This window comes from Passer domesticus, chromosome 14 (assembly GCF_036417665.1).
Source record: "Passer domesticus isolate bPasDom1 chromosome 14, bPasDom1.hap1, whole genome shotgun sequence".
Lineage (NCBI taxonomy): Eukaryota > Metazoa > Chordata > Aves > Passeriformes > Passeridae > Passer > Passer domesticus.
In genome coordinates this window covers 4,768,134-4,795,888 of record NC_087487.1, presented here as the reverse complement: position 1 = coordinate 4,795,888, position 27,755 = coordinate 4,768,134, and the positions used below count along the sequence as shown (strand labels likewise).

The window sequence follows — 27,755 nt, the reverse complement described above, 5'->3', positions numbered from 1 at the left end:
GGTTCGTGCTTTCTTAGGATTTACTTGGAACGTCTGAAGCATGGTACCACTGCTGGAGTTTTCATCTATTCTATAGCATCAGATGTCACTGTACCGTCAGTTTGTGAGATGAAGTTTTACATTCATGGATGTACACACAGCCACACTACAGGAGGGACAGCGCATGACTGAACACACACAGAGACACAAAAATAATCCAACCTATTAAAAAACCCCACACTTTGCTGAGAATTGCATTAACAAAATCAGTATTTCTTCCAATTCCTGTCTTAGCCACTGGAATAAACTGTCATGAAATACAAAACCACACACAAAAAAAAAATTGATGCATTACTAGCTGTTTAAGAGGGGACAGAATATACTATACCATTTAACCTAATTGAATCAGAAGTATAAGTATTTAACAAAAATAAGGAAAAACAGTTACAAGCAAAAGCCAGAGGAACCATCTTAATATTTGAAACAAAGCCCTATATTTAGAAAGCCTTTATGAGATGAGGACACTGAAACAATCTAGTATTAAATGGCCCTTAATGCTAATTCTTACCTATTTATTTAATGAGTTCTTAATACAGTATGATATTATTTAAATGTGATTTGATCCAAGTGTACTTACCATTTATCAGTCTAGTCATTCAAGCCCCATTAATGCAAAATACTGTTTTAAATTTTCCTTGTTTCAAAAAACACTAAAATATTAAAAATTCCAAGCGCTAATCTGCTGCAGTAGTGTAAATTTAGCAGGTATCTTTGTCATAACATTTTTCATCTATATTTGCTCTCCTTACATGAAGCCATTCCTACCAATAGCACATGTATAAGTGAGATGCTGCTCAGAAAATTTACAGTGGCAGAGCTGGTCCCAGATGGGTTTGTGCTCGTGGAGTTTTACCTGCAGCACAAGCTGTAAGGTTGCAATGTAGCGAACAGAAACCTTACAGGGCATTCTGGACTGAATCAAATCCCACTAACAGTGCTGCTCAGGGCTCTTCAGGGCCTGGAAGATGCTGCTTTTACACATGGGCCAACTGTGGAATTTAGATGCAGCCAGAAAGCTTGGAGCATGCACAAGAGAGAAGAATGATGTCTTAATGTATTGTAATGTGGAGTGAGATTTTTGTAAACATTTTGCTCTGACACAGCAAGTACTGTCAGACCGATGGCCTGAAAAATGTCATAGTCCATTAGCACGAGTTGTCTTGTCAGACATTTAACCTTAAGGTACACAGCATTCCATTATTACTGATCTGGATTTGTTTCCAGTCCAGCTGAAATACAACTGGTAATCTGCAATGACATCTGATGTGCTAAACTTCAATAATAAGCAGACAACACAGATTTGCATTCTCACAAATGCTGCTTCATAAAATTATAGAAGATTTGTCATCAGACATTTTAAGTGCGAAGAGCATACCCAAAATAGTTTATTGTTTGTTATCAATATCCCATCTCAAGCGATCTGCTGACTTTTGAAAATGTAAACACATCCATTTGCACTTGGGTTTTCTGTCTCACATTGACCTCATCATGAAAACTCCATCCAAAATCCACTTCCTTCCCCATTTACCAAACTGCTGCAATAGTGAAAGTCTCTCTGGAGTTCAGACACCGTATCAGTGACAACACAACATGCCAGTCAAATAACACTGAGCTGAGTATTACAGTACACTTGACAGGCAATTGCTCTCACTGTTTGTGCAGCAGGGTTTCATTTGACTGATAGGAATGCTTCCCAGCTTCCAGAAGCTTGTTGTCTATCCTGCCTGTTCCTTCAGCTTTTGATAGATACCCATGAAACACTGCAAGGCTGCAAACTCTTCACAGGAGTGAGAAACTACATCTGAGGGCACACTCAATTCTTGCCTTGATTTCTGCATTCAAAGACCTCCTGAACGTGTCAAATGTGTTTATTAATGGTTCGGACTGAGCAGTGCCTGCAAACAGACACTGACCAAGCACGTGCTCATCCTTTGAGCCACTATGGCACAGCCTAAGCCCACCCAAACATCTGGGAACTACAAATCTTAGACTGCAGCTTTGGGGATGGGAACAGACTGGGGAACCTTATCAAGTATTGTTCTGTGTTGTGCTGACATAAAAGGTGTTCAGCTTGTCAGCCTAACCACAAGCCTCTGCAGCAATCTGAGGGAAACAACTGTTTCTAGAAATCTTTTCAACCCTGCTGCAAAACAGAGAAGTGTTAAATTGCTAACAGAGAAAGGGGAAACACCTATGACAGCTACTAGCACTGGTAATGCAAGAGACAGTATTAATTGAGTATTCTAAGCACAGGACAGAAAACACTGAGAAGCCTCCTTCACCTCTTTTTAAACCTACTGAGCAAAGTAATAAATTCAGCTTCCAAGATGAACCAACAACTACTCCTAACTATTTGTTCAAGGACATCCCCAAACAGAAGTAGTTTAAATGCAACTAATTAAACAAAGATGTTTATGTTGTTCTGACTTGAAATGTCAGTGGGGAGCATTTCTGCAGACTGTTGGGTCAAGTTTTGCATTCTTGCCTAAGGTGCATGGTTAGGCTTAATTTAGGAATAATTTTGAGATCTCCTTATCACTAAAATTTACGATTTGAATAATAAATACGGGGCACAACCACCACCCTTCTTCCCTACCTAGCATGGAGGAAAAAAGCATTCTTAAAAAAGAAAATGTGTCATGTAATCACCTCCTGTCTGAAGGAGGTTTAGCCACACAGGGCTGTTATGAAGCTGAAGCTGTCAAACCACTCTGAGGTACAGCATTTCCCCACTGCTCTATCACTGCTACAAACACAACTGCATGCAAACCTCTCGCAGGGCAAGGGCTGCATGCTGCATCCTCCCAGGGAGATGAAAACCTACTTACTGGGAAGGAAATGTGATATAAGGGCACTTCAATAAATCATCCAGAGCCTCCACATTTTCAGCTGTAGCAAAGACAGCTTCTTCACTTCTTTTAAAATGACCTACAGCTAGTTTTACATACATGTTTTCACTTATAAAATAGGCCTAGACTGGCAGTATAAATCCACATAATTGTGCATATTTTTAATTGTTTTTCTGAAGTCTTCATAGGCTTGCAATGAAGTAAGTTCTTTCAAATGTTTAGGAAATCTTATATTGATTCAAATAGGCAGCAGTCACATTCAGAAATGCTCAAGTGCTTTTCAGGACTTCAAACATCTATAGAAAATGTTGAAAATTTCTTTTCAGCATTTAAAGAGCTCCTCTGAGGAGTTACACTCTGCCCAGAGATGGTGCCAACAGCTGCTGGTGAAAGGGAAGAAGCAGGTGATACTGAAAGCAAAGCCTTTCTCCAATTGCAGCCCAGTCACATGTCCTGCTATCAGGGGAAGCATTCAGCTCCCAGCTCATATCAGTGTTGCAGGTCTAGAATATGAACCAGAGTTTAAAACCTACAACAAATTCCAAGCATCAGAACATTCTACTTTTGCCCTTTTGGCTTCTTACTCAACAACAGCCATGTGTGAAACCATGCAGGTGCAGTGATCACAACATCCTTGTTTACCAAATACACCCAAAACCAAGTGTAGGGAAACTGCAGATCCAGACAATCTTTAAAAACACAATTCACAATTCTGCCCACCCTGTTGGCAATCAATCTTTAAGTGGCTTCCAACTGAACATGCAACACCCCCAAAAAGAAAATGATTGCTCCCTAACACATATCCCACTCTAGATTTAGTGGTATTTCAGCCTTCATTTATTTCTAGCCATCCAAGCAGCACACTGTTGACTGAGGTTGTCCTCATTAAGTTGCCTCTTTTTCATCTATTTATTGCCTCTTTTTCATCTATTTAAAACTGCTACTATGCTGACCTTGCAGTCCTTCCATTTTGCTTCAGACAAAATCCCTGCCTCAGTTCCTGTGCTTCTGTGCCTCGTGGGCCTGCAGCTATATGTCTTCATCAAGTCATTGTAGAGACTACCCCACAACTCCCAATTAAGTCCTTTGCTACCCCCAACTGTTGAACTGCTTGCTGTGCTTTGCCAAACAGCTGCTGCAGTTCTGCACCTGGTGAAATGAAGTATGAGTTGACAAATGTTTTGGGGTTCATCTGGATGAAATGTAAGCCTAAAGTCATTATTATCAGCTAGGCAGGCTCTTAGTAGCAAAAGATTTTAAAGGTCTAGTCAACTGAATTTTCACCCAGCTTCCTCTCACCTTGAAAGGCTATCATATTTGCTGCTTTTCAGAATCTAAGATAACAGCAGTACACTTTGGAAATAAAGTGATTAGAAAGATGAGATTATCACCAATTCATCATCTGCCACCAACTGCAAGTGGGGCCATGGAAAGAAGACAAAGTTAGCAAGAAATAGATCACACTGGACTTGGTAGCCTCCCCCTTTTGTCTACACCTGAAAGGGCATTATGAAGTGATAGGTATTGGATTAGTGATCATGCTGCCACTGCAGAGTCCCTCTTTGATCTCAGAAAGATCCCCATTTATACAGTTCTGAAGGATCAAATCTTCCTGCAACATCCTGACATTAATGTTGCCAAAAAGCAGGAATTGTTTGAAAGCTGTTAGAGCTCTCTTTTTCATGCATAATCTTACCAGGGTATTTGGCCAGAGTTTCTTGCCAAAAACTGCAGCTATGTATTGTTCTGTATATCCCTTTAGGTGGGGAAAAGTCAACAGACAGTGTATAAACCAACTGCTGATTGGCAGCAGCACAAAGAACAGCAAGATACTAATTATCCTCAAAGAAGTAATTACTAGACCCTTGTTTAATGATCCTTGCCATATAATAATTTTTCAGAATAGACAGGCTCTCCAAAGAACCACCTTTTCCTGCAAATCAACCAAGAGAGAACCATGCTGGTTGTAGTGGAACATCTTCAGTGTAGTTGAGGATCTTCCAAAGTCCTTTTGTTCCTTACCACCTTGCTGTAGGCTCCTGTAGCACAGAGACAGGGTGGGCAAAGCTGCTCAGTTACCAACTGAGCATCTAGCATCTTAAGCCTAACCATTTTTAACTCATGATTTAACTCATAATTTAATTCCAGATGAGAGCAGATGCCTGGATGCAGAGATCCTGTCAGCTGGACAGGTGCTGGGGCCTTCTGGAGGCCTGCTGAGAATGCTTTGGTCCCCTTCTGAAAAATACCTTAGCAGTATTGGAAAAGTTCTCACTTCCCTAAAAAGCCTAAAAAGGTCTGTAGACTTTTTGTTCACTTTTATAGGTAACAACTGGGTTTCACGAGGTGTTAGGTCCATTTCCCAAACTTTTGTGCATAGAGCCATTCACAGAAGAATTGCAATGCTCACAGGGATGCCCAAGACCAGCCTGGAGCATTTGCTACCCCCAGCAAATTTATGACTGACCTGACTACTGGCTTTAGCCAGTTATATACCAGGGATAAGTAACAGGTTTTTTCCATTTTTTTAATCCCTGGGCTTCCCTTTCTGCCCTCTTTTGCATCATCAGGGATAGCCAAGGCAGGAGAAATGGGAGTAGTGAGAAGAGCATGAGATGAAGTGAGACAGGTTTCCTCACAAATGTGTCTGGCCAGATGCAGCACCAAGAAGGAACCCTGGCATTTCCTGGCGTTTCCTGGCCTTTTTCTGATGAATATTTCAACAACCAAGATGATATGGGCATATCCCAGTGGATCCTCTGCCACTCCATGTGCCATGGGCACTCACAGCACTTCAGCCTCTTGTTCCTTGCTGCTTATGGCAATGCTCTCATCTGTTGAACAAATTAAATGCTTCAGCTAATCTTAAGAATAACCAGAAAAATGTTAATCTACAGCCAGCCAGAGTTGTGCTTTCTGCCCATAAAGTCTGGAAATGATGTCAAAGTCAAGTTGCCAGAGAACAATGGAAGCAGTCTCACATATGGGATGAGGATGTTCCACAGGAGGAATTTGTGTTGCACTCACTCCCAGACTGAGCAGAAGTAACCCAAGAGCAGCTGTAAATATGCCAACATTTAAACTGCTCCATGTCATGCCCAGCAACAGTCAAACCTCCCTCTTGTGCTTTAGGAGACCAGCAAGCAAATTTTGCCCATTTTCAACAATGTGATTAAGAATGTGAGCATTAGTGGGACAGATAAGCTGTGCTGGGCACTCAGAGAACTAATATGGAAATTATTTTTCTTTCATGGAAAGTAGAAGCATCTGTCCAGTCAAGCAAACCAAGCAGTGATTCTGCATTATGAAATACTCTTTTTATAACTATTGATGTTTCAGTTGGTAGTGCCACATGTCAATAGTGGGTTTACTGCTCACATTTAAAGTGCAGCTTTCAGGACAGGATTCATCTAAGTTGACATTGTCTGATCAGCAGCATATTTCCTGCTCCTGTGAGCACATACATTATTTATACAGCTTTGCACTATAGATCTTGTACATTTTCTATGTCTCAATGCAAAACACAAGCTTAGAAGCAAACATGCTTTCTAGGACAATTAAAATTCCGTGTTGGGACTCTCTCCAGAATTAAGTCTTCAGGCCACAGTTTTATGGGTTTCTAAGCCTGTCTGACCCCCTCTTTTGCAGCACAGTGCTCAACAGAGCAGGTGTAAATACTGTGCTTTAGCATTTTCTTCAGTTCCTCCTCCAGAATAAAAGCACTGGCAAGTCAAACATATTCTCTGTTTATGTACTGGTAGATCATTGCTAATTTCTCTCATTTCTCACTTCTTCAAACTTTAGAGCCACTTCAGCAGCTTTCACTCCTGATATCTTCCTCCACAACACCATTACATTATTGAAATTATCAAAGAAAATTCATTACTTCGGATTCCATTAGTAGAAAATAAATGGCAGCTGATTATGGCTTTTAAGGCTTCAACTTTAAAGAAAACAAACTTTAATGATCTATTTTCAAAAGTCAATACACCTTCAACTACTGTACTTCAAACAAACAAAACACTGCATGCCTACTTAGAGTGGTAAATAAACGATGATACAGTTCCTGGGCATGAAATCCATACAGATAATTCCTTTGCATAATTCTGATTATTACACATGATAACGCGACACTGTTGAAGGAGACTAGACTTTAATAGAAGCAAAATAATAAGATGATTCACTTACAAAGGAAGGTAATTATTTGAGTGCACTGTTTTGCTAATAATCACCAAGTTCAGAGAACACCTGCACAGAACCATCTTTCACTTTGGAAAGGGGTGTGCAGTATTCTAAGCTGATAAATTGATTACAAAGCAGAGCAGATAGAGCAGAACACCTATAGAGAATCATCTATTGCTTCATCTAAAATTGAGTTTTATAATCTGCATTTGTATTAATTTAACTCATGACAATATTTTCTTTATCCTATTTAGAAAGCAAAACAGGGAAAGGATTTAGAAACCTTCTCATTTTCTGTTTTAGTAATTTGATCTGAGCTACCAGCACTTGCTTGATAAGAATCATTTTAAACTCATAATTTAAACCTTATTACCATACACCTGTCTTAGAGAAAAGAAAGTGCCAAGCATTTTTCACATAGGCACATCATTCCTGATTATTTCAATTCCATTTTAAAGGATCTTTGACAGGGCTACTGAAAGGCTTGTCAAAGAACAGGGAAACATTATGATATTCTTTCCCCACATCCCTTTCCAGAGCATGAAATATGAGGGACATTTCTAACAGAATCAAGGCTAATTTAAGAGCTGTTAATCTTGACTTTAAGGCTGCCATAGTTGGGGAGGTACCACTAGCACAAGGCTGCTTTCTTCAGCACACTTCTCAAGTCAATTCTAGAACATATACCCCTGTTCTTAAAGCACAAACTTCACCCCAAAGCCCATGTACTGCAAGCATGTACTCTACAAGCTACAAGGAGCAGAGACACTTGAGTTTCAGTACTGGATTGTTTAGGTTCTTAAGTGTCCAATAATTCAACAATGCTTTTAATGATTCTATCCATTTTTAGCTAAAGGACAAAACATTTGGGGTTTTTTAACTGACTTCTGAAAGTCTTTAAAAAAGTCTTTACTGACTTTTTTAGGGTCTGTTTCTACAAACCAGTGCTTTTGCTATTCTAAGAGTTGTTTATCTGCTCTGTAGCATGAGCTACTGAAATTGATCTGCATTTTCAGTCCAAGTCCATCATCAGAGCTCCTATACTTTCCATTTGTTCAACAAACTACTACAATTACAGAATCCACAACAAGCTGCATGACTGCTGCAGCCTGCTGCACCCATCTGAGCTGTCCTGCTGAAACCCACGGGGCCACCCTCACCCTTCTGGGGTGAACAGCCTGGATCCAGAATGTCAGAGCACCATTCTTCTACAGACTCCATCCCAAAGAACCAGGTGTTCTGAAAAATCTGCAACAGGTGAGGTAACACTCAGGAGTGTATGAAATAGTGAAAAATTAAATACCTGCCAAAAAATGAAAAGCTCAAAAAATAACTACTCACAGATGTAGGAAGAAAATTAAAAAAAAAAAAAAGGGAAAGGCAATAAAAGGGTGTAAAAGATCAAGGTATGTTAAGTTTCTCTTATTCACCAGAAGTACAGCAGCCAGAAGAACCTCTCCAGCTGACTGATCAAAGTGCCAGGCTGCCCACTGCTGAGGACAAGGCAGGTGAGGGTGGAAGGAGCCTCCGTGCATGTCACTATGTCACTGAAGGGCTGCCATGGGCTCAGTGAATGGATGGCACTGGTTTTTAACAAATTAGAGATGAATGGAAGCTGGATCACTTCTAACAGAAGAACACTTCAAAAGGAGGTGAAAAAGAACTGAAGTTCAGAGGTATTGATGAGATCTGCACCAAAATGCAGAGGGAGGAAGCTTCTGAAGCACTGCTGGAAATCGTTAATATGATACAAAATTAATAGAAATTGATATCAGGAGGAGAAGTACCAATGAGAAATAGATAAGGTGTGGCAAACTACCTCAATGTGAAAAATGGAGAGGATCTATGCTATTGTTACTCAGAAATCATCTTCATTTTTCTTCACAACCATCTGCTTAATAATTTTGAAAAATCATAGAGGAGAGGCATATGGTAAAAATCAAAGGATATTCTGATAGAAGCAATTACTTAGGGATTACATTTTCCTGTAGCATGTTTCTGAACAACATGAAACACCAGACAGCTCCTTCTGAGCCTCAGTTTGGAGGGAATGAGAAAATCCAGTATTCCCTGTGACAGCTTCTTGACTCTCCTCAGTATCTGTGCTGCATCTGCTGCATTTCCATTCAGTACAGAAGGGAAACAGGGACAAGTAGCAAATGGGAGCTGGAGCCAAGAGAACCCGAAAGCTCTGACTTCAAATCAAGTGCACTACAGGGGTGCCCAGGAATGCTCAGGACAGAAGAGACACAAGCAGCAAGTGCAGGCAGCTGCCTTCCCAGCTGGGAATGTGGGGGTGCCCGTGGTGGGTCTGCCAACATCCCAAAAAGTGCTGCAGATCCAAGAGCAAGGGTCACCAAACCCTGCTGGCAGGGCCTCTCTAGTCAGTGAAAGTGACTGTATTTGATTCTGGAACTGGGAATTTTTTCTCCAACACAAGGAAGGAAACACTGAGGTGATTCTGGATCCTTGGTATCTTTGTGCATTTACACAGGCAAGGGCTTGGAGTCCCCTCTGAAAGGCAGAGAAATGACACAATGCCCTATCCCTAGAGACTCCTAAGGATCTCTGAGGGGGAAGGGAAGGGAAGGGAAGGGAAGGGAAGGGAAGGGAAGGGAAGGGAAGGGAAGGGAAGGGAAGGGAAGGGAAGGGAAGGGAAGGGAAGGGAAGGGAAGGGAAGGGAAGGGAAGGGAAGGGAAGGGAAGGGAAGGGAAGGGAAGGGAAGGGAAGGGAAGGGAAGGGAAGGGAAGGGAAGGGAAGGGAAGGGAAGGGAAGGGTAACCACTCCTGGGGCCTCAGTGCCTCCTCCTCCCAACGCCCCTTTGCTCACAAGGCAGGATCAGCTGGCACCAGCCTCTGAGGGGGTCCACGGACCCTCCCAGCCCACAGGAGCCTTTCAGATGTGCAGTGACCTGGGACAGGGAAAATACACCATTCCAAAGCTCTGGACATTTTACTTCTCTCTTCCCAATCTTGTCTTTCTTGCTTCACCTGTATAAACATTGGTGTTGCCACACAGCATTCAAAGCTACACAAAAGCATTTATTCCATGTTAGACTTTTCCATGCAGGGCTGGTACTCTGCAAGGAGCAATATTTGCAGCTTCATAAGGGGAAATAAGTGCATTATTTTTACCTTCACAGACTTTAGCCCTTCCTCTTTAGCTGTCTAGTGATCCCAAACTGAAAACATGCCAAGGCATTGCAATGTAAATGCTTCATTGGTTTTGTCAACCAAATAAGAAAACAAATGTATTCAGGCAATCATTATGTTTAAATTAAGCCTGCAAAATATTTAACAGTACTAAGCAGGAAAAAATACACTGGATTTTTATATGATGAAATTGAAAGGAAAAAATTATAAAGCCTATTTAAGATAAAAAACCCCCAACAAATACCAACCAAACAAAAAAAAAAAAGAAAAAAAAAAGAAGACGACCCAGTTTTCCTGACACAAGAATTAATTCTCATATCTGCCCCCAAAAATCCATGCAGGATCAGTGGTTTGTATGAAAGAGGAGGCAGTTGGGGTTCACACGGGATTACAGCCAGCATGGTAATCATAGACAGGCCTGCCCTTTTCCTAAGTGAAAAAGGTGCTGTCTTTGTCAGGAGAAAATCAGAATATGTTTCATCCTGCTGTACCAAAACCTATCATTTTAGAGGTGCATCACCAATGCTTTGTGAGCACTTATGATCACACAACCATATAATTACATATTGTCACAGATATTTCCCCTTCTTTAAAGGCTCAGATACTTGTTTTCTCTACTTGCACTGCTGATTCAAGTTATTTCCCACCCAGCCATTTAGGTGCTTTGCACATTTGTTTTCTCATGAAAATAGAAGGACAACTTAAGGAAGCATCAGCTTGGCATTAGTTGGTTCTACCAATACTATGGTAGTTTCTTGGTTATTTCTTTTTATGTGCCATGATACTGAGCAGGATACAATCACCCAAAATTGTGAAATAATGTTCTGCCACATTTCGTATGCTTGTTTCTGGAGATGTGACAGATTACTGACATGATCCAAAATGCAGCAAGACATAAAAACAAACTTAAAATACTCTGGTAGCATGAGTAGCAGAATGTCTGTGTGCTTCTCACTCTGCTAAGCCAGGTGAAAAATCTCACTAGAAATGGGCCTAATTATTCTCCCAGCTGATGAAGATAAAGTAATCAATAGGCAAGAACTGGCAAAGGCAGCATGATAAGAACTGCTGGAGTACAGAGGGTCTACAAGAGCAAGGATCAGGATACAGCAACACTGCAGTACCTTGGTGCTCACACTGCTGTTATAAAAACCCAAGCCAAACACAACTAGGTCACATCTGAAAGCAGCATCTTGCCTTTTTAAAGGATATTATTAGTTTACTTCTGGGTTATTGTTTTTCCCTTATCACTAGGACAAATCAATATTACCATGAATATTGTTATTGCTTTATGGCAACGCTGAGTTTTGCCAAAGGGGATTAGTGGGAGCACTGTGCTGTGGTTTCCCCACTGGCATGAGGCAGTGCTGCAGGATGAGATTCCACACTGTGCACAGCATTCCCACACGTGCATGTCAGCTGCATCCCCCGAGAGCTGCAGCTGCAGCTGGGGCTTGCAGGGAAGTGATGCTCAAAAGGCACATGCAGAAATGAGAGGCAGGACTGCCACCAACTCCCTGATTTCATCAGGTCTCTCGCTGAGTTACTGCTTCTAAACTGGAATTGATGGGTTAGGGGAGTTCTCCATATCTGTGAAACCAGCCCTGTGCTGTCAGTGTCATGGTTTGTGCTCAGGTTCAGCAGGGCTCCCTGAACAACTGTGGTGCACCATCCTCCCCTCTCTAATTCCCACAACAAACATGGTGGTGTCTTGACAAAACAAAATTAAAAGAGGCAACACACAGAATAGAAAAGCTTCCCATCACACCACTCTAGGAAGTTTGGAAAGCATTAATTTTTTTGAACAGTAAATACCAACCTATCCTTTCTCCTGGTTTCTGCATGGCTAAATATGGATCTTCATTTGCTGTCTCAGCATATTTTGTTCAAATGGAAGTATGATAAAATAGTTTGAGGACTAAGACTTAAGATCAGAAACTTAGCAATGGAGCTTATAATGTGTTTCATGAGGTGTCAGATGGCCTGTAATGGAACATTTGGAGTAGAATTCAAACAGATCTGAGGTGGTAAGTTATTCAACAGTGTATTAATGAGAGCACTCCTTTATAAAATGAAGAACTGCAGAGTACTTTTATTGAACCATACCTTTTTTGAAAAGCATTTACTATGGAAACCAAGTTCTATGAAAAGATCCAGAATATGAGGGAAACCACAGGTATGGCATCTGAACCAGCTTTCTGACCAGAGAAAAAAGGATTTTAAAGCCTGGTGGTAGGGGGTGATTGGATAGGAAGATAAAAAATCCCTGTTTAACAAAAGTAATGTTGAAGCTTGCAGTTTTTAGTGATAAAGAGCAAGCTGTTGCACTCCTCCTGTCTATGCATTTCCCTGCTTTGAGAATATTTCATTATAGAGGGGTTTTAAAAAGACTGAGCCATTTAGAGTGGTTTTTTCACCCATCATAGGGAATTGTAAGCTCTCCCGGTCATTTTCCTAGCTGACCTCCCTATAGAGAAGTGCTGGCAACACCATTACAGAAATTAAAAGAAATCAGCTCCACCAGGAATAGCTGGATGAGCCAGTGGAGGCACAAAGCAGAAACTCTGCTGTGAAGTGGTGCAGAGCTGCTGCAGGCTCAGGAAATGACCACAAAGCAAGAGCCCTTCACCTCTGGGAGCCCCAAACTTACAGATTAAACTGCCATGTACTAATAATTAATAAAACCCATCAGAACATGGATAAATGGGCTCTCACTGAGTAAGCATTCTACTCCTCAGCTAACAACACTGTTATACACCTGAAATGTGCTTTCAGGTGCACACCTGGAAGGTGGTAATTTCCTTTGTTCTCTGCATCTGCAAAAACAGCTTCATGCAAAAAGCTTAGCAGTTACAAGGTCACAAAGGTGCACTACCCATAAGTGCAGTGTCAAAATATGAAGAAGGAGGAGGAAGAAAAAAGCCCACTTAAGAAAAACAATCTACTGGGTTTGTACATCAGATCTAGATGGAAAGCAAAAGAAAATCTATGCTGCTTTGCAACTTTTTAGCCAGATGAACTGAAAATGTGCTGAGCTACACATTTCAATATTTTATGCCCACACCCAAAGAGTGCAGAAGGGGTGGAGAGGAACAGGACTGCGTGTTCTTTTTTCAAATTGCACCTATTATCTAATATACTAGTAGAAACATTTCCCACAATAATGATATGCATAGGCCTCAAAAGCTATTTATTTAGCAACCTTGATGTATACTTCATTAAAGCACTGCCTGGCATATCACCTTGCCATCTGATTGCAATGGTTTAGGCAAAAAACCCAGAGCCATGTTGTGTCCACGTTGTAGCACTGCAAAACCCAAGCATGGATTGTCATTTTCCAGATGGATTTATGTAGCTTTAGAAGCACAGACTGTTTACATGGATGACACAGCCTAAAGTGTTTGTCCTGCATTGCAATACTCTTAAGTGAAGACAGCTGGATTCTATTCTACCAGGAACATCAATCAATACAGCTGCCAACTAAATTCAAATGAGGAAAGCAGCTATCATTGAAAGAAGTCAAAGAAGAGGCAGAACTGGATGCAACTAGATCACAGATTGTGTTTAAAAAGTTAAAAAAAATATCCAGAACTACTTGCAAATTAAATGAATTAGATGTGAGAAGAAAACAAAAATGTTGCACTTGGAGTTGCCAAAGAGAATGACTCCACCAGTAACATCAGCAATTCTTTCCCACCTTCTCCAGGCCAGGAGGAAGCAAAGGGTACTTTCTGGGTGCTGGGTTGTTCCTGGTGCTTCTGCACCAGGCCTGCAAGCTTTCCACAGAGTTCAGAGAACACTTCCTCTTGCATGTGATTTGCAGAGGACTTATTGTGCTCTCGGGAGCATTTATTTCAGATTACATCCAAAAAGCATCAGCACAGCCCTGCAGCTCTGGGTGTTGTGTTCTCCACCTGGACATCCTGCAGGATGGCTCTCAAACACCTTTGGCAAGTGGCACTGATAATGATGTGCTGGTTTCACTCCTCTAACAGAGAACTGCCCCAAACACTTGGGGACAAACTGTTTTGACAAGAACCATGCTGGGGGAGCAGTTAAAGAATTATGCAAAACAAAATACTCCATTCAGCTTGCAGCTTAAGCTTAAGCTTTCAACACACAAAAAAAGCTGGTAGGGACCTTCATGTATTTATCTCCTGTGGCCTCTATTTGGGTCAGAAATGACCACAGTGCCAAATGCAAAGCACATCAGTGATTACCCAGTCCTATTTATAATTCCCATGTGCCAAACAACTATGACAGAAGGCTCACCATAAACTCCCTCATTTTCCATTTATAAATAATACAGTTTGCTGAAAGGATTCCACAAATAGTAGCACTGCACATCTGCAGCAACATAGGAAACTCGGCAAATGTGCATTATTGGCATGATTTTAAAATACCTTATAGGCAAGTTTGTGGTTTGTCTATGGCTGCATTTAGTGCAGCATGATCCAATCTGTGCATATTTACTGGGTGTAATATTACTATATTTACATTACTAGCATATCCAAATATATTTTGGGAGGGTAGAAAACTGAGGGAGTGGTGACTGAGTCAGGATCCCACATATTAGATTTCCATTTGGAATAGGTTTCCCAAGGCATCTAATTTCACTTGCAGCATTGTATGTCTGGGACTTCTCAACATCTAATTGATGGAAAATATTATGTCTGTGTTTTTGTCCAATTCCTAAAAGGCATTCCCTTTATATGGTTATAAGTACTTTAGTTGGGTATGCCAGCAGACTTTTGGTATTGCCATACCAAAGAAAACATGCTGGATTTTCCATAATGGGCACAAATTCCTGCAGCTGCTGGGTCTTGGCTTTTTAAACTATCAACAGTATGTCCAGCAATATACCCTAAAGCGTCAAAAAGTATTTGGAACATCAAGTATTTGAAATTAATTTCCTAAAGGTCTGTATGGATCAAAAGAAATCCTTGAGTTAAGACTGAGTCCTGCAGGAATGAGGGAGAAGAAAAACAAAATATCAGGAAATCTATTGCCAACTTTGACACGATAAGAAGGAATGAGAAATATCTCCAGAAAAGCTTCATTTGTTAACACTGAGTCCCTGGTTGGGGAGGTATGTCACAAAGAAGCCTTTTGCTAGGAGAAGTAGAGGTATTTTTAATTTAAGTTTACAAGGATCACATTTGCTCCTGATTTATCTCCATCCAAATCACGCTTTACAGTAGGAATGACTTTGTCTCTGAACCATCAGACTGAAATCTCTTTCTGCAGGACTACATTCAGAAGCCCAGGGATGGACACCTGCTTCATTAACATCTTCTTTCCAACTTAGACCAGCAGAATGGACCCAGGGGAGGTCAATTACTATTATTATTAATGCAGAACTAGAATTCAGCTGGCATGCCTCTGCTCTGTGAAATGAATCACTCTGTCTGGACCTGGATCACCAAAAGGATCACCGAGTTAAAACTGTTGATGCATTTAAAGGAAGTGGAAAACCAATATCAACAGAAGATGTGACCAGAAAGAGAAATGGATAGATCCACAGCACCAGCTTCAATTACCAAATCATCTCTTTGGGTTTCCTTTGCTCCAGCTTTGGCAGGGCCAGCACGCAGCTCAGAAGGAGCTGGGACATTGAGCCCCTTAGCAGGGTATTCAGCAGCCCACCCACGCTACAGCAGAGGAAAGAACACTCCAGCCAAGGTGTTCCAATTGCTGTTCAGCTCAGGGGGTAACAAACAGCTTACTCATAAACTGCAGATCCAAAACCCCACCAACTTTTTGCATAAGTAGGAAATAAATTACATATGTGAATTCTGAAAACAAAGTTAGAAATTCTGGCTTTGTATTCACTTTGCTGCAGGAATGTGCAATTCAAAAGCTGAGACTGTCAGAAGCTTGTGACTAATGTTAAAATAATTATGATTTATAGACATTGTTTGTAAACTAACAACTCAGACATGCTTATTTGTAAGCTAAGGACAGTATTGATCACATTAAGACAAGAGTTTAAGATCCTGTCATCAGTACAAATAACTCCTATTAACTGAGTGTATAATGGCAGGACAGATTTTCCCTATTTTCAGTATTTATGGCATTGAAAGCGCTGAAGAATTACTGCTCAGGGAATGTCAGGATTTATTAACAAACCAAGAGTGCAAACAATCTGTATTCCAGGAAGAAAGAACTGTATGAAACTGCCATCTACCACTTGCTGTACAATATAGACAGAATTCAATTAAACCCATGTAAACAAAGTTTCAGACACAAGAACAAAACCAATGGTGCTTTTGCACAAAAAGAACAGCTCCTTTGGGAAAAGATGAAATCAATATACTTAACCTTTACATTCCAGAGGACTGCCAAATCATCTCACTTTGGCAAGCATTCTCATGTAAACAATCACCAATTAAATTAAAAATCTGGGAGAAAAATCTAGTTACATTCCTTCTGGGAATGACTTTTGCAGATATAAATCAAACACCAGTGGAGGATAAGAACACAATAACAATTCCTACAAATCCAAGGCTTATAGCCTCCAACCATCCGAGTCCATGCAGACCCTGAAAGCCAGTATCCTGTAGGAATATTCAAGCAAGCTCCAAACATGCTTATACATGGAAAACAAACAGCACCTCTAGCTCACTTATCAGCAAGGTTTCAGCTGGAACATGAAGAAAACAGTCCAAGATGCTGTGACACACTGACTTGGAGAAGCCTGGGTAATACACTCCACAGGAGACCCGGCTTACTGTGAGGAGGCCTTTAATAGCTGGTTATCACTGTGGACTGCACTTGGATTTTCACCAAGCACTTCTGTGCCCTGCAACACTGAATCTGGCAGTGCTGACTGCTGCTGGAGGTTTGCTGGAGATGAAACAAAGGTTCTAAAGTTTATCTTAAACTCTATCAGCAGAGGGCATGGGAAGGAAGGGGGATTAGAGTTCAAAAGCAGGACAGAAAGTTTGCCCCATTCAGGGAGTTCTTGGGGAACAGCTCTTGATTTGGCTCCCTGTCTTCATGGGACAAGGCCTGAGAGGTCCTAAGTCAGGAGAGCACAAGGAAAAATGCATGTTTTTCCTAGATCCTTAGAGAGATAAAGCTAACTGCTATTCCAAAGGATGCTGAGCAAGAAAAAAAGGCTTCTGGTTTGGGATGAACAGGGCCATGAGCACTGTGGAGTGCAGCCTTTGACAGGTTCACTGTTTGGAGGGTGTGGGTGTGACACCGTCTCTCCACATTTCCCTGGACTATTACAGAAGAGATAACACTTGCATTCAGTTTCCCCCCTTCTGAACGGAACATACAGAGTTTCCTCATCAGCCCATCACACATGTGGCGAGCTCTTGGCACACAGAACCAGCCTGTTTGCTCAAGAAAAACATACACACACCTATGCAAATACAGCCCATGGCAGGCTTCTTCCATTATCATGTCTCAGTCTCTCATTGCAAGCCCTCAAGAAATCCTAATTTATTCTGGCACTGTTGCTTTGATACCTCCATTTTGCAGCTAGTGGACATGAGACAACTGGAATTAGATATGCCCTTGCCCAAGTCAGAGGAAAGTTTATGGCCAACTATGTTCTCATTAGCTTTCTGGCAGAGATTCTGGAACTATTCTGGCCTGTACGTGCCTGTATTAGCAAATGGTGTGCATAATGTTCCTACCACATATCTAGCTGGAAGCTGTTCTGGCTATGGCTTCTGCCATTTTGAGTATTAAACATGCCTTTGACAGGTTTAGGTGAAATTTCAAAAACAGTCTCAGGAAGACACACTCAGATAAATTCTAGCTCAACTAATTTTTGTTCCAGTTGAAACAGGACGTTATAAAAGGTCAAGTCGTGTATGGAATATCAGAAACCACATTACTGAACTAAATTTTGCAATTTCTAAGCAATTAATACTTTGGTTAACAAGTCAGAGACCTTCAGACCCCATTTCCTGTCTTTGCATGTCAGGTTAACAAAACCCAGAGCAGAAAGAACAAATTGCTTGGCTCTGCGTTCATCTCCAATACTGCTGTCACTGAGTCCTTTACCTCTGCTGCTGACTTCACAGAACACCAGTCCCATCATGAGCTAGTGCTGGCTTCAAAACACAGATGCACTGCAATTCAAACAGGTCTGGAGAGGCTGTCAGGCACAGGAAATGCTTCTCTGCATTATCCATTGATCCTCCTCAGCTGGACAGCAGTGTTACCTTCCTGTGTGTGTGGATGGGCCATGAAACTCCAGGGGGAGAGACTGCTATTCCTGAGATACACACCAAAACTTGGCTGCAAAGTGCAGCTGTGCACTACACATGGCAAGACCTGCAGTGGCTGGGCCAGGTCAGCTGCTGTTTCTCTCAGTACTAACATCAGGAATTGATGTATCAAGAATCCATCCTGTCTTGTCTCTAAAAGTTAGATTTGGTACAGTTTTGTTAAGTAAGAAAGGGACAAGTCTTGCAGAGAGATAATAAAACCAGGCACTGCAAAGCAGTGATGATTCTGCCTGCAGAATGAGCCTCTTTTGGGAAGGTGCAGGATAGCACATAACAAAGTAAATGTGTTTAGGATGGGTCTGAGAGAGAGACACGATCTTCTTCTGCCTGAATCTCTGCTGAGGAAACCTTTCTTTCCTTTGTAACCACCTTGCTCTTGTCACTTAACAAGCAGAAAGAGTGACTGAGGAAGAGCAGTAACAATGCAGGAGCTATCTGAAGAGGAGGCAAGGGTGGTATTTAGACAAACCACAAGTTCTCATGTTCATTATCTTCTCACCAAATGAAGTCTTCTTACCCACCTGTGCATTGTTCTCATCCAGTTGCCCTACTTCTGTTCATTATGTAGCATTCATTAACTGGTCCTAGGGATAGCAATTGAGAATGAGTAATTATCTCCCTAGCACAAAGAATAAGGGTCAGATTCTTAAAGGTGACTGCTGGAGGTTTAAAAAAAAATAGAAGTGAAAAAACAATCAGGCCTATTTTGTCACTTGGTGGTACATAAAGACAGCTTGGATTTAAAGAAAGAGATAGATTTTATTTTTAGTCTAAAAATTTTGCACTACCAAAGCAGATTTTGATGAGACACTCGCACATTTCAGAGGCTCTGTACTGTCAGCTCTCCTTTCCACCTAGATCTCTGTGGCCACTCTGCGTGCCCTTTATTCAGGTCAATTCAGTATCAGTGGTAAATCAGTTTCCACATCTGTCCCAGTAAGACCTTAGCACAGTTCCCACACCTCTGGGTATTGTGAATTAAAGCAGCAGCACAGCTGTGGTAGCACCGTTTACCAGTGACTGAAGGGCAGAGCTGAGGCCACTGAAGGATCATTCATCTGGAACACACCAAGCTCCTGCTGTTGTTACCTGTGCTGGTTGTTCCTTATTGTAATACAAACTTTCCTGGCTAAAAATACTGCCATTGTTATACTTTATTTTAGTATTCCTCGAGTAATCTCCCCATTGGTAATTAGAGAACGCAGTGTGAATCACAATGGTCCACTGTAGCCTGCCAGGGCAATCCCAATCCAGAAAGTTTTGAAGAACATCACAAAGGTCTCCTTTGCAGCAGTGAATGTTTCAGACACTTGATTTTTTTCTTCATCACAAACCATAGTTTTACCTTCTCTCAAGACTCCTTCCAAAATACCAAAGAGTCCTTCTTTTGGCAGCGGCAGGGCCTGGCCTTCTGCACGGGAAATGTTTTTCCTAATAATAAATGTAACTATGTTCTTCTATATAAACAATAACGTAAAAGGCTTTCTATTGAGGAAGGAAGGGAAGAAAGGCTTTCCAAAGTAATTTTTTATGTTTCATGAAGCAGCTATTAGTAACAACAAGCCTGGATTTCATGACAAGGAGGATGGGGAATGGATCACATTTATGAAGTATCTGATTAAATTCTGTAGTAAGGGGGAGAGAAACAAATTTGCAAAGTGTGAGCAATACAGTAGAAAAACAGTTTCTGACTGGAAATTGTTAGCATTAACACAAAAAGAATGTTAAGCAGCATCGTCAATCAACATTACTTGTTCCCTCCTAAAGCAGTCTGAATTAAAGCTCTATCTAAAAGCAGTACATTTCTTACAGCCTGGATATCTATACAACAAAAAGTTGCTAATAGAAAGTAAAGCAGTTAAACTGAAGTGTCAGCAGGGGCTACTTCGTCCCACAGAAATTTCAATTAGCTGACAGTGCCAAAAGTTTCCCTATTTGCAGATGTTGCCAGCAGCTAAGAAGAAAAATAAGAAGCATACTTGGGGAACAGGTAGGACCCAGTGGGTCTGTGAAACAATTGGAAAGCTGTCTCTGAGGGGAGGGATACCCGGCATCAGGGACTCCCACAGGACAGGAGAACACACAGAACTGGGGTTACTGGGACCACCGAGCAGCGCCGGAGAGGGAGTTTGAAGAAAGAGGAGAAGCTTCCAGCAGCAGCTGAGAGCCTTCCCTTGGCCTGGGGCAGGAAAAGGTCCCGTGACCACGGACTGCTCTGCCCAAGCGGCACCGCGGGTTTGCTCTGCGGGCAGGATCAGTGCTGGGAGCAGAGCAGAGCAGCACGGGGGTCAGAGCTCACCCTGAGAGCTGCCATGGGCTCAGAGCTGACCCTGAGAGCAGCACGGGGGTCAGAGCTCACCCTGAGAGCAGCACGGTCAGTGCTCACCCAGAGCAGCACAGGGGTCAGAGCTCACCCTGAGAGCTGCACGGGGGTCAGAGCTCACCCTCAGGGCAGCCCAGGGTCAGAGCTCACCCTGAGAGCAGCCCAGGGGTCAGAGCTCACCCTCAGGGCAGCCCAGGGTCAGAGCTCACCCAGAGAGCAGCACAGAGGTCAGAGCTCACCCTCAGGGCAGCCCAGGGTCAGAGCTCACCCTGAGAGCAGCCCAGGGGTCAGAGCTCACCCAGAGAGCAGCACAGAGGTCAGAGCTCACCCTGAGAGCAGCCCAGGGGTCAGAGCTCACCCAGAGAGCAGCACAGAGGTCAGAGCTCACCCTGAGAGCAGCCCAGGGGTCAGAGCTCACCCTCAGGGCAGCCCAGGGGTCAGAGCTCACCCTGAGAGCAGCACAGGGGTCAGAGCTCACCCAGAGCAGCCCAGGGGTCAGAGCTCACACCCTCAGGGCAGCCCAGGGGTCAGAGCTCACCCTGAGAGCAGCACAGGGGTCAGAGCTCACCCTGAGAGCAGCACGGGGGTCAGAACAGCACGGGGGTCAGAGCTCACCCTCAGGGCAGCCCAGGGGTCAGAGCTCACCCTCAGGGCAGCCCAGGGGTCAGAGCAGCACGGGGGTCAGAGCTCACCCTCAGAGCAGCCCAGGGGTCAGAGCTCACCCTCAGGGCAGCAGCAGGTCGGACACAGCCCTGCACCATCCCCGAGGCAGCTCCAAACCTGCCTCAAACTGCAGCACAACAAACACAAAGCACTCCGGATTGCTGACCGGGGCTAATCAGGCTGATTTTGCCCAAAGGGTGTTGGGCACAGTCACACAACACCACAGCTGGGAGCTGAGAAAGGATTTGCATCCCTTCAGTTTCTGTGTCTCGGTTCTCCTTCTCAAAATTTGGCATTTGTCATTTTTCACATAACCTGTTCAACCAGCACACTCCCAAAGGACAGGCTGGTTCTTACTGGCAGGTATGACCCCCTGGAGACAATAACTCCTGAACTTTTTCTTTTTCCTTCCTACTTGGTAAAGCTCATCACCAGTTACCTTTGCTACAAATAAGAGCAGCCAAGCTTATGCCAAGACACTTCAAGTTACTACAAAATACCTGTTCATTTACACTTAATTTGACTACTTTTTTTTTTTTCTTTTTCTTTTCCCCCTGGTAGTCACTATTGAGTGCTATAAATTAGGAACTGTTAATGTGAAATATGAGAAAAAAAAGTAAATTCAAACACTAATTGGATCCTACATGAACTTCTTCACAATAAGTACTCAGCTAAGCTATGGCTTCTGTATTGGAAGCCCACCAAACCTGAAATGGGCCAAACTCCATGTGCTGATCAGGAATGAAATAAAATATTAATGAAACTTTCAGAGCACTGTGTAAAGTCTTGGCAACAACCTTTAATTATTAGTGCCCCAGAGATTTACTCTATGTCTTGAGTATTTTTCCATTTGCCTATAATGGCAATTTAATTCTTTTTATTTTAAGATTGAATTTGAAAAGTACAATATTGGAATCAGCAATTATCCAATAAAGAGCTGAAAAGCACACAAGGCAGTCTCAGGCTCTTGCTTTTCTGTAATGCCTCTGCTTTTCACCCCTAAACTGGGAGTGGAGCACTTTTCTAGAAATCCTTTTCCTGATGGATGAAAAACAGTTCCATATGTATGCCAGTACAGATAAGTAATTATGAGAAGCAGACACACTAATCCTCCTCCTCAAAGCAAAACCAGGTTTTATGTAGCATGGGTTTCATCACAGTGTTTTTCAGGGGGAAAAAAAATATCTGTCTAGGCTCCCTGTGGAAATGACACTTGTTTCCAAGCAGAACTACAGATTTGCACTGTCATCCAGAAAGACTTCCAGAGATCTGAGCTGACAAATCCAAGCTCAGAGGAGTGGTTCATAATACTTATTAGTAAGCAAACCAGACTGTGTTTAGGAAGCAAAGCTGAGATTCCTTTCCCCAGAAATAAATACATTTGCAGCAGCTAATTGTTAATGTCATTCCAGTGCTTTTGGCATCACTAATCCTCTGCAGCCAAAACCACCCCGAGTGTTACTCAGCCTGCTGGCTGGGCAGCAGGGGAAGGCACAGGACTGGGGCTTAGGAAAACATTACAGAAAAAAGTAACAGTAAAAGTAACATAAATATTCTCTTCACAGGAGCTTGGCTGTGTCAGTACTAAAGCACAGATGGAAACTCATTGGCAATCACTGGCAGAGGCCTACACAGGATTTGAATTTTTTTTCCTTTTTTTTTTTTTGTGGCTGATATTTTTAATTAAAACCTTCATAGTTATAACAATAAGATTTTGTAATGTGGCTGTTCACCTAAATGATTCAAACTTTATTTACCACCCCCCCCTTCAACTGCTAAATTACACTGAAATGCAAAGAATTAGGATTTGCTTTTTCCCTGAGGATTACATGGTAGCTGGCTAAGAGACATTCACAAACATGGCATGAAGGAGTTAAAAAGCTCAAGAATGCAGTAGTTACAATTCTCTAAGATGAAAAATGTTACTACTTCTGGTGCACTTGAGTCAGGAAGGATGGGGCTGTCTGTACAGGGGACAATAGGAGTATTCCCTGGCTCACAGCCAGCTCATAATTCACAGAGAGGCATTATCAGCCAAAGTTAATTTTTATTTTTTTTTTGAATTATCATCTGCCAGAGCTCGAGAGTTTGTGGCTAATTGTTCCATTCTTGACTACAGAATGAATTAGAGAACAATGTGCAGTCCTAAGACAGGGAGAGAAAACATAAAGCAAACCCCTGAGCACACAATGAATAGTTCAGATGAGCTGGGTACTTTGCTCTTCTGTTCATAAAGATGTGGTGAAAATCCACTGCTCCAAGGAGCAGCACGCAGGAGTGATAGATGTTAAACCTTACACCGTGTGCTCACAGGTTTCTGGACTCCTGTTGGACTGCTTGGTTTATGGAATAAGGGGTTTAAGCAAGGAAGAAAGGAGAGCAGGATTACATGAGAAGGTTAACTCAGATTTAAGAAATAACTGACGGAGGCAGCAGGTGTCCAAGGAATGATGAATGGGCAGCAACATAAAACAGACACCTTTCATTATAGGTGGATGAAAAACACTGTTTAAAAGGATATTACAGAGCAGTTCTTGTGGCTATTTCTCTATGCTGGCAAGATAAATTAAAGGTCTCTCAGTACCAGCTTGTGTAAGTGAAGGACTGAAAACCAAAATTCTCAGGTGCACCAACCACCATTGTTTGTGCCTTCTCAGCCAAATCATCACATTTCCAGTGTAAGGTTTCTTTCAATTTTTAAATTCTTTAAAATGTATTCTTTTCAAACAAAAAAGAAATATAACATTAAAAATTAAAAGGTAAAGAAAGAAAACCACATTAACACGTAAGCCCTTTGTACATGACTCCTCTCATTCATCTCAATAACAGCATGTCTGCAACAGACCATAGATAAAGAAGATGAAAGACAGATAAATACACTGAAATTCTGAGGGGGGAATAAAAGAGAAGAGACATTCTCTGCTTGGGCTTCCTGTTTCCCCTGAAAATGAAGAAGGAAAAGGGCACATTTTTCACTGCCAACAAATGGAACTAAGAAAGTAATGACCAAAAAGGGCAGCAATGTTTAGATTAAACTTTCAAAAGGAATACCAAAGGTATGATGACCTAAACATAAATAAATACTCCCTAATACTATTAAATGGTTTTGAGTGAAGAAACAAAGTTGACTGACATTAGAGAATGAAGCAGGGCTGACGCAGAACAGAAACAGTGAGTCAGAGGAAAACATGAGGAGATTCTGCCCCCCTCCTATGTAACACTATAAAAAGGATGGGTAGAACATCTGTAGTTAGCTCACCAGAGCCATGCAAAGGGATGGAGGCACCAGAGATTGCTGAGCAGCTCCATGCACCCAAAAGTCAAAGTGAGGAACCACTGACACACTTACACAGAGCCTGGCAGCAAATGACAATCCATATATTCAAATATGAAAGAAAATGTGAACTTGTAGGAGCTAATTATCGCAGTCTTTTTTACAAGTTACTCAGCCAAGCAACACATTGTCAGCACTGTACAAATCACACCAAGTTAGTATTTACTAGGGCTAATTTTGAGTGAGTAAGCCAAGGCAGAGAAACCTTTCCTGCAGTACATTCCACTGCCAAAACAAATTTCTGAATCAGAGGCTCTGTGTGCACAGATAATGACAAGAAAAAGGTCGCACATGTACACCTGCAAAAGAATTGGGCTCTGTGTGGAAAGCCTTTCCTTATGGTGAACCTCCTTGTTTTCTTCTTTTCTCTCTATATCTCCACTGCTTTGAGCACTGGAAGCAATAAATTCCAAAATGAGCAATATAGCTTTTGGGCCCGAGTCCATACAAGAACAGCATTAAAAGTTGCATTTCACTGATCATTTTTATGATGTGCAGGGGACACAAAACAGCCTTTCTCCCTTTCACCCTACCACATGTTTTCTCTGTATGTGGTAATTCATATAATAATTATAACAACTACTGCTACTACTACTGATATTGAATTCCAGCACTTCTTTAAAGAGTGGAATGAACTTCAGGTTCTTATACTGGATATGCTACATCACAGAAATAGGAACAAAAAACCAGATCAATCTGACTTGCCTTTACAAATTGAAGAACAATATAAAAACTGTTCTCCAACCACCAGTTAATTATGAACAAAATTTAGAGGTATTGCTAAAAGTATAATATGATTAACCTTCAGCAGTCATTTTACAGTGTAAGGAATGAACTCCTGATCCTTTCCCAAAGCTCTTCAGTTGACAATGCCCCTGTGCACACGGGTGGCCTCTGGAGCAGCACAGGAGTCCTGTGTTCCCATGATGGACTGAGACAGGCAGCAGCCATGGGGACCACAAAGGCTAGAGCCAAAGCACCCTTGCCAAAGGCAGTTCAGCACAGCAAACACCCCTCTGGCCAGCAGATTTTCCATCCCATACCCAAACTGCCCTTGCACCTTTTGAGTGTGTGTCTCCCAGAGCGTCCCCATTGGGAGCAGGAGGGTGCTTTGCAGCAGCTGTCCCCAGAACTTCCCTTGCTTTGGTTTGCATCAGTGGCCAAAGGGCACATGAACAGGGCCCCTTTGGCAGGAAAGTGGACTGAAAGATGCCCTCCCACACAACATGGAATGCACTGCAAGAGGCTTCCTGCCACTCACGTACTCCAAAGTCAACAAACAGACCAACCCCTAACTGTGTGCATGTCAGATCCTCTGGGCAAGTGCTGGGCAGGGCTAGATCCATTCCCCTTCATCTGCACAACCTGGCAAAGCAGACACGGTTCTGGAGTCTTTACATTTGATTCCAAGTCTAGATACAAGTAAGTTGTAACATGTACAGAGAAGTTTGCACAGAGTGTATCAACATTAATAAAAAGAGATATTGATGCATCTCTAATAAATCTCCCTCTGGCTTATGGGTGAGGCTAAGAAATCATAATTTCCTTTAGTAACACTGCTGGCATAAGAAATAACACAGAGAGAAAAAAGCTATTCTGGGGAAATATCAGAAAATTATCCTGCTACTAAATGGAGAAAAAAATCCCAGTACAAATACAGAGTCTAGGCAGTACAAAATTTATGACATCATGGCTCAGCACCATTCAAATAGATTCAGCCTTCCTTTAAAATTAAATGACAGCTTCACACCAACACACCTGATATAGTCTGATATGCAGTACAAGACCTATGTATGTGTGCACTTACACACACAGATCAACATTAAAAAAAATACTGGCAAATGCAGAAGAATATAGCCAGGCTCATAATCCACTGTGTCCATCAGCAATGTGAAATGAAAAATGGCTCTTACACAAATCTCTGTAAACATTCACTGCCTCTTTCAGATAATCAAACACCCATTTCAGTCAGGGAAATTGGGAAGTGCTAAATTCCCTGTGTGCTCGGTGTTTGTGTGTGACAATAAAACAGCAGCACGTGCCTCGGGGCCGGGATTTCACGAGTCATTGAGCCTGTCACCAGGTGATGTCTGTCACTGGGCAGGGCAGAGCTGCCGGGACACGGCAAGGACAGCTCTGAGCAGTGACAGTGAGCCGTGCTCCCGGCAGGTCCTGCCTCCAGGGCCGGGAGGGGAAGAGGAGAGCTCAGCCAGCTCAGCCACCAAGGGCTGCCGAGCACGGGGCCTGCTCACAGCTCCTGCTGGGACTCCACACGGGGCAAGGCACAACCCTGAGAAAGGAACTTAGAGCATCTGTACTACCTTAAAGTCAATTTCCAACAATGAAAAATTGTCTTTGGTTTTGGTACACGGAACACAGAAGAATATTCAAAGATGTTTCCTGCATGATGTGAAAAACTGGATTTAAATCCTATCCATTAAGAGTGCAAAACAAACCATTTAGCTAATTCCACTGTGAAATTTAAAATTCATGGTAAAGAAATATATTAAAGGCTTTTTCACAATCACAAGAAGATGAAATATAGTTGAAACATGCATGTAAAATGTGTACATTTTCCCTATAGAGATAATAAATACGCTAAATAGCTATTTTCTTCCTAATTATTTGCATAATGTGAGAGGATAATGTATGCAACTAAACTCATAAATTAATCCTGAAGATGTTTGCATGTGAGCTATTTCTGAGTCGAGTCATATTGAATTCAACCATAAAATCAACACCAGGTTATTCTCTAAAATATAGCACAGCAGGATAAACACAAAATTGTTTTTACTGCCTATTCATCCACATATATTGGAAATGTCAAGCTTAGTGGGGCACTAGTGCTGTGGGTATTGTTCGAAGTGTAAGGATGATGGGGGCTGGAGAGCTAAAGGAGATTTTCCTGTACCAGTATTTCCTATCTCAGTGAAGATAAAATTCTCTCTACTGTGACCTGTGCAT

General features: G+C 42.0%; 1 protein-coding gene across 7 annotated transcripts in view; it reads right to left on the bottom strand.

Annotated features, from left to right (window-relative positions):
* RORA (RAR related orphan receptor A) overlaps positions 1-27,755 on the bottom strand; it is a 472,196-nt gene that overhangs the window by 72,118 nt on the left and 372,323 nt on the right. The gene's annotated exons all lie outside the window — the stretch shown is intronic.